The sequence below is a fragment of the Dermacentor albipictus genome, chromosome 1 (assembly GCF_038994185.2).
Source record: "Dermacentor albipictus isolate Rhodes 1998 colony chromosome 1, USDA_Dalb.pri_finalv2, whole genome shotgun sequence".
Taxonomy (NCBI): domain Eukaryota; kingdom Metazoa; phylum Arthropoda; class Arachnida; order Ixodida; family Ixodidae; genus Dermacentor; species Dermacentor albipictus.
This window is the reverse complement of record NC_091821.1, coordinates 179,913,416-179,927,509: the sequence shown is the minus strand read 5'-3', so window position 1 is coordinate 179,927,509 and position 14,094 is coordinate 179,913,416. Positions and strand designations below refer to the sequence as shown.

The 14,094-nt window shown below is 48.0% G+C and overlaps 1 pseudogene; it reads left to right on the top strand.

Moving 5' to 3' along the window:
* Positions 1–3,831: 3,831 nt before the first annotated feature.
* On the top strand, positions 3,832–4,842 carry LOC139056111 (uncharacterized; annotated as a pseudogene).
* Positions 4,843–14,094: the final 9,252 nt, after the last annotated feature.

Sequence of the window (14,094 nt, the reverse complement as noted above, 5' to 3'; positions counted from 1 at the left end):
CGGGGGCGGAGGCGGCGGCCACATAATCAGAGGCGGCTCGGCGGGTGAGACCTCGAGCCGCGGCGTGGGCCGCCTCGTTGCCCGCGAGCGGAACATCGGTGTGTGCCGGGGTCCAGAGGAGGAAGACCGTAGAATTTCGGGGTTTCGAGGGCGATGACGAGTCGCCGTTGTCAGAAATTTGGAGTATGCGGGCCGCTTCCCGCGAGACGCGACCGCGCGCGAAGCCGCGGATTGCCGCCTGCGAGTCGCTGATCACGATCGCAGCGTTCGGCACCGCGGCAAGTGCTGGGGCTATCGCGGCTTCTTCGGCCGCCTCCGTGTGTCCCGTGGTCACCGTGGCGCTCGCAAGGCACTTATCCGTGCGGTCTACAACCGCGATCGCGTGTGCGCCTCTCCCTCCTCCATATCGCGCAGCGTCTACGTACACCGCCTCGTTGCTGTTACTAAATTTCTTCTGAAGGTCGCTTGCTCGTTTGTTGCGTCTCCCGGCGTGGTGCGTCGGGTGCATGTTCTTGGGAAGCGGCGGGATGATCAGGCGGTCGCGAACAGAGGCGGGAACCGCCGTCTTTTCTCTATGCTGAGTGTGGTACGCGATGCCGAGAGACTCGAGGATGCATCGACCTGTCTCTGACTTCGATAATCGTTCGTATTGCGCAACGTCGTGTGCCTCGATTAACTCGTCAGGTGAGTTGTGAAGTCAGAGCTCTAGAATCTTGTCGGTGCTCGCGTTGAGTGGAACGCCGACCACCCTCTTGAAAGCCTTTCGGATCATGCAATCGACTTTGTTTTTTTTTTCGGACCCTATCCACTTCAGGTAGGGGGCAACATACGTTATGCAGCTTATCGCGTACGCCTGCACGAGACGGATCGCGCACTCTTCACACATACCATTGAGTCTATTCGTGATGCAACGCAAGAATCGGATCGTGTCATCTACAGAACGACGAAGTCTTCGCACCGTCTCTCCGTTATGGCCATTTGCCTGCAGGTGTAACCCCAGGATTCTAATTTTGTCTATGTGCTGTACGGGAGTACCATCTGCCAATATAATGTGTATTTTGGAGTATTCCCATGCCTCGTCGCGCAGGGTTTTACGACCTCTCCTTGTGGGTCATTTTTTTTTAAAGCGAAGCCAGGTTTTGTAAACGTGGGAGCTGCGGCCTGGCTGTTCGCTTGCTGAAATACAGGCCAACCAATTAGAGCGGAGCGCGCGAGCCGCGCGCGCAGCTGGTTTCCTTGCGGCACCACCAGGTGGAGCTCGCCACCTTTGGTATAGCTAAGGAAGTAATCGGGTTTAACCTCTCATACAAACAGGCGGGTACAGTAATGGAGCAGCAACTCCCAGGTTTATTTTATGCGGACGCCATTGTGTTGCTAGCTAACAAGCAAAGTGATTTGCAACGTCTGGCTAATATCTGTGGACAGGAAGGCAACGATTTAGGTTTGAAGTTTAGTGTTAGAAAATCAGGTGTTATGGTATTCAATGAAAACAGTGAACAGACAGTGGAGATACAGGGCCAAGAAATACCTCGAGTAACAGAATATAAATACCTTGGTATATGGATAAACGAAGGCAATGGATATATGGAAACAGGAAAAAAACCATAACAGTAAAGGGGAAGAGAAATGCAGCCATAATGAAGCACAGAGCGCTATGGGGATACAATAGGTACGAGGTCCTCCGAGGTATGTGGAAAGGTGTAATGGTTCCAGGACTTACTTTTGGAAATGCGGTTGTTTGCTATAAATCAGGGGTACAATCAGGACTGGACGGGAACCAAAGGTCAGTGGGTCGCCTCGCATTGGGCGCTCACGGGAAGACAACAAATGAAGCTGTGCAGGGTGATATGGGCTGGACTAGTTTTGAAGTGAGGGAAGCTCGCAGTAAAATTGAGTATGAAGAACGGCTGAGGAATATGGAAGAAAGTAAATGGGCTGGGAGAGTGTTCAGGTATCTGTACAGGAAAAACATTGATTCACAGTGGAGGAAAAGAACTAGGAAGCTTACCAGCAAGTAGCGGCCTGTAGGGTGGACAACACAACAACAAAGGTCAAGCGGAAAGTCAGAGAAGCTGAATTAATCTCATGGGTGGCGGCAATGGAAAAGAAACCTGCCATGAGTAACTACTTAAGAGGAAAAAACGAAATCAGGAAAGAAACCATTTACGATAACTCAAAGGGAAGCTCATTACTTTTCGAAGCGAGATCAGGATGCCTTAGAACACAAATACAAATACAAATACCTTTATTTCAACATCAGGGATGTTAGGGGTGCACCCAAAAAGCCTATAACTGGCTTGACAGAGGGGCGCACCCCCGATCTCGCACCTATAAAGCGAGATATAAGAAGGAAGAAGAAGCATGTGCTTGCTGTGGTAAAGCTAGGGAAACTACGGAGCATGTTTTATTAGAATGTGAAGAAGTCTACCCAGCGGTCGATTTAGGCACCACTGGCCTCCTTGAAGCCCTTAAGTTCAAAGGGAGCAGTGGTAAAGCAAACATGTCCGCAATAGACATTACTAAGAGGCGACTGGAGGATTGGTGGAAGAAAAGTAGGGAAACAACAAAAGACGGAGACGTACAAAAGCACAGTTCGCAATAGGGGATCAGAAAATATGGGCGTGGTAGTTCATAGTGTTTTTTACGTGTCTTTTTTCATTGTTTAACCTAGGTAGAATATTAGGCAGTATAGTAGCAAGAGCTTGGTGGCGCAACCCACCGCCCCGTTCCAAAGGGGACGCTCATAACATCCATCCATCCATCCATAGCTCTGGTAAACTAGGAAGCTTACCAGCAAGTATGCGGCCTGTAGGGTGGACAACACAACAACAAAGGTCAAGCGGAAAGTCAGAGAAGCTGAATTAATCTCATGGGTGGCGGCAATGGAAAAGAAACCTGCCATGAGTAACTACTTAAGAGGAAAAAACGAAATCAGGAAAGAAACCATTTATGATAACTCAAAGGGAAGCATTACTTTTCGAAGCGAGATCAGGATGCCTTAGAACACGCACCTATAAAGCGAGATATAAGAAGGAAGAAGAAGCATGTGCTTGCTGTGGTAAAGCTAGGGAAACTACGGAGCATGTTTTATTAGAATGTGAAGACGTCTACCCAGCGGTAAAGCAAACATGTCCGCAATAGACATTAGTAAGAGGCGACTGGAGGATTGGTGGAAGAAAAGTAGGGAAACGACAAAAGACGGAGACGTACAAAAGCACAGTTCGCAATAAGGAATAAGGAAATTTGGGCGTGGTAGTTCATATTGTTTTTTATGTGTCTTTTTTCATTGTTTAACCTAGGTAGAATATTAGACAGTATAGTATCAAGAGCTTGGTGGCGCAACCCACCTCCCCGTTCCAAAGGGGACGCTCATAACATCCATCCATCCATCCATAGCTGAAAAGGAACACAGACCCCTATGGCTGGATTTTTTGGATATCAAGGAATCCCATGACAGTGTACTTCAAGAGGGCTTGTGGGGCATTCTGGAAACTTTAGGAGTGCAAGATGGAGTAACCAGTTTCTTAAAAGATATCTATAAATGTAACCGGGTGATTATACAATGGGAAAAGCAGGTTTCGGAGGCTGTAATGATTCGGCGGGGGCTTAGGCAGGGGTGCTCATTGTCACCTCTGATGTTTATGCTGTACCTACAAGGTTTAGAGGCCAAAATACAGCAAAGCGGACTCGGCTTCAACCTATCATTTTTCAAACAATGAAAATTGATTGAACAGTCATTACCATGGACTGATGTACGCGGATGATATTGTATTAATGGCTGACAATGCAGAAGATCTGCAGAGATTGATGGACATATGTGGTACAGAAGGAGACAGATTAGGCTTGAAGTTTAGCAAAGAAAAATCAGCAGCCATGATTTTTAATGATAACATTTGCGGTGAGCATAAGGTACAGGAGGCCACGCTGGAGATAGTCGATAAATACATATACCTTGGGGTGTGGATAAATAATAGCATTGAGTATCTGACAGAGTACGAAAAATATCTAATGACTAAAGGTAACAGAAGTGGAGAGATTATGAAGAGTAGGCCACTGTGGAACTACAATAGGTACGAGGTAGTACGACGGATATGGAAGGGGGTAATGGTTCCAGGCCTGACTTTTGCCAAGGCAGTTCTATGTATGAGAGCAGACACCCGGCAACAGTTGGAAACTAGGCAACGTGGTGTGGGTAGGCTCGCTCTGGGAGTACATGGCAGGACACCAAACCTTGGGGTGCAGGGGGACTTGGGATGGTCTTCTTTCGAGGGTAGAGAGGCTAGTAGCAAGGTAGCATTTGAAGAGCGATCGAGAAAAATGGGGGAAATGCGGTGGGCTAGGAAGGTTTTCAGTTACTTATACACGAGGAATGTTGACACAAGGTGGAGGAAGTGAACTAGAAAATTGACAAGCAAATATTTGGGCAGCAGTGGGGGGACAGGTAAGGAATGATCCGTCAAGAAAAAGGTTAAGGAGACAGAGAGGGGTATGTGGAAAACAGAGATGTAAACCAAATCGGCATTAGAGACATACAGGATGTTTAAGCAAGAAATAACCAAAGAAAATATTTACGATAACTCTAAGGGAAGCTCATTGTTGTTTGAAGCCAGGACAGGTGTACTGCGGACAAAAACGTACCGAGCCAGATACCAGGAGATAGATTTGTTGTGCGGGGCGTATGGAGAGGAGGAGGAAACAGCTGAACACCTGATACTTGCTTGCAAACAACTTCATCCTGCAGTTGAATGTAACGGGGAACTATTCAAACCTTTGGGTTTTAAAGACAGTGAAAGTAAAATAGACTTTGAGCAGGTAGAAATAACTAAACGGAGGCTATCTGATTGGTGGATAATATCAACGCAAAAGTAAAGGAGTAAATACATAGGTATGCGCGCATATAGTACCATTCAAGGCTAGGTGGCGCGCGCCGCCGCCACCCGTTTCAAAGGGTTGAGCCTCAATCATCCATCCATCCATGCATCCATAAGAATATAAACACCTTGGTATAAGGATAAACGAAGGCAGTAGGTATATGGAAACAACGGGGAAAAAACAATAGCAGTAAAGTGGAAGAGGAATGCAGCCATAATGAAACACAGAGCGCTATGGGGATACAATAGGCAGGAGGTGCTCTGCGGTATGGTTCCAGGACTTACATTTGGAAATGAGCTTGTTTGCTTGAAATCAGGGGTACAAGCAGGACTCGGTGGCAACAAAAGGTAAATGCGACGCCTCGCATTGGCCGCTCACGGGAAGACTACAAATGAAGCTGTGCAGTTTTGAAGTGAGGGAAGCTCACAGTAAAATTTATTATGAATGCGACCGAGGAATATAGAAGAAAGTAAATGGGCTGGGAGAGTGTTCAGGTATCTGTACAGGAAAAACATTGATTCACAGTGGAGGAAAAGAACTAGGAAGCTTACCAGCAAGTAGCGGCCTGTAGGGTGGACAACACAACAACAAAGGTCAAGCGGAAAGTCAGAGAAGCTGAATTAATCTCATGGGTGGCGGCAATGGAAAAGAAACCTGCCATGAGTAACTACTTAAGAGGAAAAAACGAAATCAGGAAAGAAACCATTTACGATAACTCAAAGGGAAGCTCATTACTTTTCGAAGCGAGATCAGGATGCCTTAGAACACGCACCTATAAAGCGAGATATAGTAAGGTAGAAGAAGCATGTGCTCGCTGCGGTAAAGCTAGGGAAATGATGGAGCATGTTTTATTAGAATGTGAAGACGCCTGCCCAGGGGTCGATTTAGGCACCACTGGCCTCCTTGAAGCCTTTGAGTTCAGCGAGAGCAGGGGGAAAGTAAACAAGTCCGCAATAGAGATTAGTAAGAGGCGATTGGAAGATTGTTGGAAAAAAGGTAGGGAACCGACAATAAAAACGGAGACGTATATAAACAAAGTTCCTAATAGGGGTCAGAAAATTTGGTCATGGGAATTCATCCATCCATCCATCCATTCAACCCCGGCAGCGGCGGCGCCGGCCCTGTGTGGGAGAAAAAAAACATAACCAGAAAGCTCGCCTTCGTGAATCCGCGGCTGCATGGTAACGAGGAAGTAAAAGCTTCTTGCGGATAGAATGGATCCGAAGTGCGCTACATGCGTATGCGCATGCTGATTCTGAAACCATCATGCGTTCAAGGCGTCGGTAGTACTCGCTAGTAGTCAGCAACTCCGTTTAACAGAAGGCTCGGCATAATTTTTTTTTTTTTTTTTTGTGTGTGTGTGTGTGTGTGTGTGTGTTTGTGTTTAGACTTTTTAGACTCGTGTTTTGACTCTTTATGCACTCGCACAAAGCTTCACTGTATATATAGATTCCAACTCGTTGGATCTCCTGCATTTCTTTTAAATTGTAGCTATAATACACGTGTTTCAGCAGTCTACACCGTACAACGTAAGAGCGGCACACGAGTACATATCTCCAGCCGTCTCCAATAGCCCACAGAAAAGCAAACGCTATTAGCGAAAGAGAAATGAGTGGGCGAAGTTAATGTTTCCGGACTCTGTTTTCTTCTGTCCGTGTGCGCCAATGAATAATATTTGTAGAAGACACAAGGCAAATAAAGGGCATTTCGCGTTCCAGTTTCGGTCCACTGATTGCCGATGTACTAAGCACTTTGCCCCCCGTCTTTAATGCAAAACAAAATCGCCGCCATTGGGCGAAGCGTGGTTGCGTGCACGCAAGCGCGCGTTTCAGGCGCGCCGGTGTTTTTGCATGCGAGCGCGCCGCCGCAGGGCCTTGCACGGGGGTGGCCTTGATGGCAAAGCACCACAAGTCCTGCGCAGGGGCGGGACTCATTCTCCGGGAAAACACGATTCAGGAAATGCGACACGAGCAGCCGCGCTCGTTTTGGCCTATTGTCCTCCCCCCCCCCCTTCCCTCTCTAGCTGCTATACAGGCTATACCACAACTTCCTGTTCTTTTTTCTTCCTTTTTTTCTTTAGGAGTGTGGCTAGTTTTGCTTTTGTTACTTTTCGAGACGACAGCTGCGAATTGTCTCTGTCGGTATAGGTGCGTGCTCCGCCCGCGTTATTTCAGCAGCCAACCTTGGCGCCTGCTTATCACCATCACGGCGACTTGATCGACAGAGACTAAGCGACGTACTCACGAAAACTCCAGGTCCTTGGATAATCATGGGTGATTTTAACGCCCATCACCCACTCCGGGGAAGCTTCAGGACAAATCAGCGAGGCACGGGTCTAGTTGAACTCGCTGCCGAGCACGGGCTGAGAGTTTTGAACGATCACAGCCCTACTTATCTCCTAGGAGTGACTTACGACAGCTGTTTGGATGTGACATTAGTGTCACATAGTTTAAGTTCCGAAGTTCAATGGTTCACAGACATTGAAACTCACGGCAGCGACCATATGCCTACTTACATGACTATGACATGACTTGCATGACTAGCTGGCAGGTCCCTTTCCCCTGTGCTCTCAAGACAGATTGACTGGCAAGCGTACCGCCTTTCGATCCAGGACAATTGTCCTAAGTGCAGACATGAACATCCCCAGCCCCTTGAAGATACGATCATACAAGCGCTGTAGGCTTCTATGCGGACGTATACATCTACAAGACGCACAGATTTCGACTAAGAACTGGAGAGGCTTCGTGCGATCCGCCGGCGGGCAACGAGACTATATAGGGGTACTAAGTCCATTTATGACTTGAGGGAAGCGTGACGCATTCAGAAGAATGTTCAGTGTCAGATGGAGAAACTTCAGGACCAACGATGGAAGGGCTTCTGCGATTCGCTGGAGCCTCGCAAGCCGTTATCCCCCGTGTGAAAAACTTGTCAGGGTCTTCGATCACTTCCACAACAAAGTCGTCCCTCCACAGCGCTCGTTCTACATCAAAGTAGACCAGAGCTTGAAGTCGCCGGTGATTTTTGTGCGAAGGTTACTGGCGACGTCGTTCTACTGATTGACCTCTCGCTACATGACGTCCCTGTCGCGAGTGATCAAAGAATGGAAGCGCCTTTCACTATGAAAGAAATACAAGCAGCTTTGGCTACGTGCAGGCGGTCGTCATCACCCGGTCGCGATGGGGTGACCTACGCTGCCTTAAGGCACCTAGGTTCAGCAGCGCAATGCTGTCTTCTCGATATCTTCAAAAAATCTTGACATAACGGCATAGTACCCGACGATTGGAAGTGTAGCCGACTGGTGCCTGTAAAGCCTCCGCTGGATCTTACATCACACCAACCGAGTGCACTTGCGAGTTGCATAAGGTCATGGAGAGGATGTTGCTGAAAACGTATGGAATGGTACCTTGAATACTATAACATCTACCCTGATGCTATGGCTGGTTTTCGATGTGGACGGTCTTCAATTTACAACGTCATTGATCTTGTGACCTCCTTAAAGCAACAAAAAGCTATAAAGCTTCTCTCTGTGGCACTCTTCTTAGACGTAAAATATGCCTACGACAACGTAACCCACGAAGCTATTCTCCAAGCTCTTGAGGCTGCAGGACTTGGAGACGACGTCTTTAGATGGATTAGGAGCTACCTTTCAAAGTGATCGGCATTTGTTCTTATAGAAGACGGCCCGACAAATAGATATTGACACGTGTACTTATCTTTATCGGGCAACCACGTTTCGCCGCTTAACAACTGTAATCGCACAGCGAGGGACGCGTCTGCATGTATCCGACGTTTCTGGAAAGTTATCGACGCTTCTATCCGCGTGTCTGTTGTCGCCGAACCTTGTGTTATCAGATTTCATCGCGTGACACGAATGGTGTAGAACTTTGTGGAAAACACGCGGGTCCCATCAGTTAATCTGGAACATTCGACGACTGATCTATAAAAGCCGACGCGCTTGACCCGCTGATCAGATTTTCGACGATCGCCGACTGTGTTCGCCGCTTTCGTTGTGCTATAAGTGTAGCCTGTTTTGTGGGCACAGGTTCGCCCAATAAAAGGTAGTTTTGTATTCCACCGTACTGCTTCTTTCTTCGCCGTTACTACCACGTGACAATATATTTCCAGTCGTGGTGTCCCACAAGGCGCAGTGTTGAGCCCGACTATTTTCCATCTCGTTCTCGTGGAGCTCACCGAAAGGCTACCACAGATGGCTAATGTCTCGCTCTACGCTGACGATATTTGCATCTGGCCGTCCGGCGTGACACCTCCACAAGTGCGAGCCAGAATATAGAAAACGGCAACCCTGACAGCGGCATACCTTCGCCGACAAGGGCTGACAATATCTACAGAAAAATGGGCACTAGTAGCATTTAATTACTCGAAAACCGATGCATTTCTACCGGTGTGTATCGAGGGTTAGCAAACTGCGTATAAGAAAACACTTATTATTATACGTTATTGTGGATTGTGACCTCACCTGCAGTCCCCATGTCTCCTACAAGAAGAAAAAGCTAATTTCTATTGAGATTATGTTTAAATTCATAGCTGGAAAACTGTGGGGTCCATCCGTGCGCTCCATGTTACAGATATACACGGCACTTTTTTTTTATTTCTTCGATACTGTCTTCCCGTCTTGTCCAACACAGGCAAGACTAATATCCTTGCACTAAAGAGCATACAAGCCCAAGCACTTCGGACATGTCTTGGCTTCCCAGGATGCAACGATTCGACAGTTGCAACGATTGTCACTGCACGGGAGCATCCGATCGCCACTCATATGGTTGTTGAGACGCTAAGAGCGCACGTTCGGCATCTTTCACGGCGACCATCCCACCATATAACCGGTTTGCCAGCGCGAAGACCAGAGGCTACATTCTGTGGTGTTGTGACGAGACACTATGACTCGATACTATCTGGCTTCAAGCCTGCGAAACGCCCAACATCGGCATTCTGGTGACTCCGGCAAATTCACGTGTGCCACTCAACTCCTGGAATTGCAAAGGCAGACTTGTCACCGCTAGCCCTGAAGCAGTTGCCTCTGCTTCTCCTCAACGAGTCTTATTTTGACCGCGTATACATTTACACGCACGGTTCCACCAATTCCAAGAGCTCTACCGGAGCAGTAGTTGTTCCATCGGACGCCGTCTCCTTGTAGTTTAAATATTCGCGCTGTACTACGTCGACAGCAGCAGACCTAGCGGCTCTTCAAGGTGCACTCAAGTACGTGCTCCAGCAGCCACCAAGTAGTTGGACCATTTTCTGCGATTCAAAAGCAGCCCTACAAACTATGCAGTTTGCCCTACGTCATGGACTACACGAGCAGCTAGTGCACGAAATAAGACAAGCTCATCACCACGCGCTCGAGAAAGGATACGACATTATATTTCAGTGGTTGCCGAGCCACTGCGGAATTGGCCGCAGCGGCAGCGCAAACGAAGCCGCTCGCTCGGTTCATCAAAAACAGCTGCCTATACCACTCTCGAGAACGGATGCTGGGCGGAAACTTCAATCACTCGCTCGCCACACCACACATTCTACGATGAAATTCCCCGGGTTTCACGAACTCACGCTTGCACTCTCTCGACCCTTACTTGCGACTTCGCCTGCCACCTGGACTCTCCCGTCGCGAAACAACTTTACTGTGTCGCGTGTGGTTTGGAGTCGCATTTACGAATTTCCTTTCATTCCTAATGGGAATGGCTAACAGTGTGGCGTGCAATTTGGGCAGGTGCGATGAGACTCTAGAGCACCATCTGTGTCATTGCCCATGCTTTGACGCTCAACGACGTACTCTACAAGCTAAACGCAGCCTGCTAGATAATAGAACGCTCTCGGAGGGAAAGATCCTGGGACAATGGCCTATGCATTCTTGCATGCGAAAGGCCACAAAAGCCCTTCTGCGCTTCTTGAAGGCTACAGGACTGTACGAGCGCTTGTGACAGTGGACATTCCTCTGCGACTGACTCTGTTATTAACTAATCCTTTATTTTTTTACCCCTCTCTCCTTCTTACCTATTATTCTCCTTTCCCGTCCCCAAGTACAGGGTAGAACAGGCACGTCCTTGGTTAACCTCCCTGCCTTTCCGTTTTCGTTTCTCTCAATCTCTCTTGGTTATAGCAAGCCCGCTCGTATATGTCAATCGCGAAAGACGTTGATCTGAATATTTCACTGAACAGTTGTAGCCTAAGCTAGAAAACGGGCGGATCATTTTTGTTCGTTTTTCACCTTTTGGTTCAGACACGACAAGTGCAAAAAGAAAAATAATACGTTCGGCCACGTGGAACTGAACCAACGACCTGAACATAGCTTTAAAAAGAAATAAAAGGAAAGAAACTTCAAATGCATACAATAATAAAATGGAGATACCTTTAAACACACGCGCTCGAAAGCCACCGCCAAGCAAGTACAACCCGACAATAAGAATATCCAGTCCGGCGGTTCTTCTTGAGCTGCATACACACTACGAACACGAGCAGCAGATTCCCGAGTGAATGGCCCAATGCGTTCTTTGCGGTGCTTCAACATGCTTATCACAAAATTTACTGTGCCCTAAAGGCTATAGCATACGCAGGTCAACTAGCTTAAACATGTTATATGGCGGGTCACAACGGTCAGTGAAATCAACAACAATTTCTTAAGCGTTCTTTCGAAAACTTGCCAGAGGAACACAGCATCCATACAGTCAATGCCTCCTTCACTAGATGCCAGCCGCGTTGCTCGCATTCCCATTGCTGCGGCGGTTCCCTTAGTTGAAGTTAGTTCAGCATAAATTCCGTGAGGCGGCGCTCGTTGCCTTTTCAACATCCGGCGGATGTGGCAGCGGCGGCTGAATGCTCCGCGGGCGCTTTATATGCGCGGGCCTCTGTTAGCGAGCGTTATTACGGGCCTCCGAGATGGCAACAGACGCCGTGGTAATCTCGGAGGCCGCAGCACGTGATCTAGGTTGCAGACGTCCGCCACAAGCGGCGCTCGTTGCCTTTTCGCGGAGGAGAGAAAAGGGAGAGGGCCAGGAACCGAGTTTACGGACAACGCGGCTGGCATCTAGTAAAAGAGGCATTGATACAGTACACGAAACAGTGATCGATTCCTTTAGCATGCAGACACAAACGGCAGTTTGTCGACCATGCGCATGAAACACAAGCCGAATGTGACTTAAGCGTTTTGACCCCTGGAGGAATGATCGTCGGATGGACACACGTACAAGATTAAGTACATCGTGATAACGGCATTCCAAGTAAGGTCTGCGATAAAGGAGAACATGGAACATCATGCGCGCACGAGTGCGGCAGAGATTTCCCCGGACGGCAAATAAAGAAATAATTGTCGTAGTACGCACTGACACAAACCGATGGTTTTGCGTCGGGCTAATCTGACGCTCCGCACCACAGCGTTGACTGAGACATGTTGCCTGGAACGTTGCTGCGCGCGCACTGCGCGCACGTTGTTCCTTCGCTACACCCGCCATGGTGGCGTAGTGGACATCGCGCATGCGCTGGTAAACAGGAGATCGCAGGTTCGAATTCCAGCCACGGCGACCACATTTCGATGGGGGCGAAATCACTGGTGTATCGTGCATTGAGCGCAGGTTAAAGAACCCCAGGTGGTCAAAATCCACCCGGAGCCCCCCACTACGGCATGCATCATAATCAGATCGTGGTTTTCAGATCGTTCCTTCGCCCCGCCGAGGCGTACTCGCGTTCCAGCATTGGGCGTGGCTCTGCCGGGGTTGGTATTGCGCTGCACATGCTGTGTGGAGATTTCGGAGACCGTGAAGCAAAAAGCCCATATATATATATATATATATATATATATATATATATATATATATATATATATATATATATATATATATATATATACAGGGTGTCCCACGTAACTTGAGCCAAACATTAAAATTGTGCAAATGCCCCTGTATCTAGACAGAAACAAGGTAATGTTGTTTGCCGTCGCTTGGAGATGCTCAGATTATTATTTTTTTCTTTCCACCTAATTAGATCATTAGTATTGATTATTGAATCAACTTCTGAAATATTATATTTAGATTAAAAGTGTGAATGATGTAGAGCAACGTGAGAAACTCCCAATACAGCTTTCTGTTTGCTCAATAAGTGTTACATAAAAGTGTTTTTCCGAACGCAAAAGAAGCCCGTGAATGCACGCAAAGTGCCTCGAGCGGCCGGTCGAGCGAGAATTCGACCTTGCACGATTGCCGCTATCCCGCGCACGCAAGCGCTGTCGGGCATCGCTATCGGCGTCGCCCGTCGATTTCTGATTATGCTTCTGTAGCGCGCGCCAGCCCTCGTTATGTTCCCGGAGAGGAATCTTTCCGCGAATCACTGGCACCTCCCCTTCATTTCAGGATCCGTCTTGCTAGCACTTGATCCACAGGGCGATAACCTTACGAGAACGAGAAGGAGCAGAAATTGTTCTAAAGAGTACGTACACTCTGACGAACGGCACGTACCTTTTGATGCTACAGCCCTGCCGTCCGAGTCGTGACAGTTGCACTTGCACGCATTTGATGGTGACTGCATAACTGTAATTCGGTATAGCCCGGATTTATCGGGCGCAAAGCCCCAATGTTACCCAGGGGACATAGAGGACAGTTCGAGATTGATTTTGACCACCTGGCGCTCTTTGACGACCACCCAAAGCGAACATAGCACACGAGCGCAATTTGCATTCTGTTCCTGTATCGGAATGCGGCCGTTGCAGCCGAGTATCGAACCAGTGAGCTCCTCGTGTTCAGCAGCGTGACGTGCTACCGAGTACGTCTCCAAGCTTCCAACGTTCCAACATCATCAAGAAAAGCACTAGTGACTCTCGGGATCCATATACGTCCTTCCGGAAACACCAGATGGTACAAACACGGAGAAGGCTCTCCCCTCCGCAAGGTTTTAAATAGAATTTTCCTTTTTTAATCGCTCGTTTGAGACAGCACGTAGCCCTTGCGGTCGCTTCCGTGGGAACCGGAAATGAGTGCGACTCGCTTTTCTTGCGACTTAATTATTCTTCGGAGCTCTCACTTTTGAGAAGTAGCGCGCTTCGTCAGCAAGAAAGTAAGCATTCTTAAAGAATTGAATTCCTTTTTCTCCTCAGAAGGAGGGTTCAGCGTTTTTTTTTTCTTTTTAGGTGAACACCAACGAAATTTATTTTTCACGCTGATAAGTTTCGCATAATTACAGCTGTCTCGCTCCTTCCTCAACGTTGCAGTTACATCC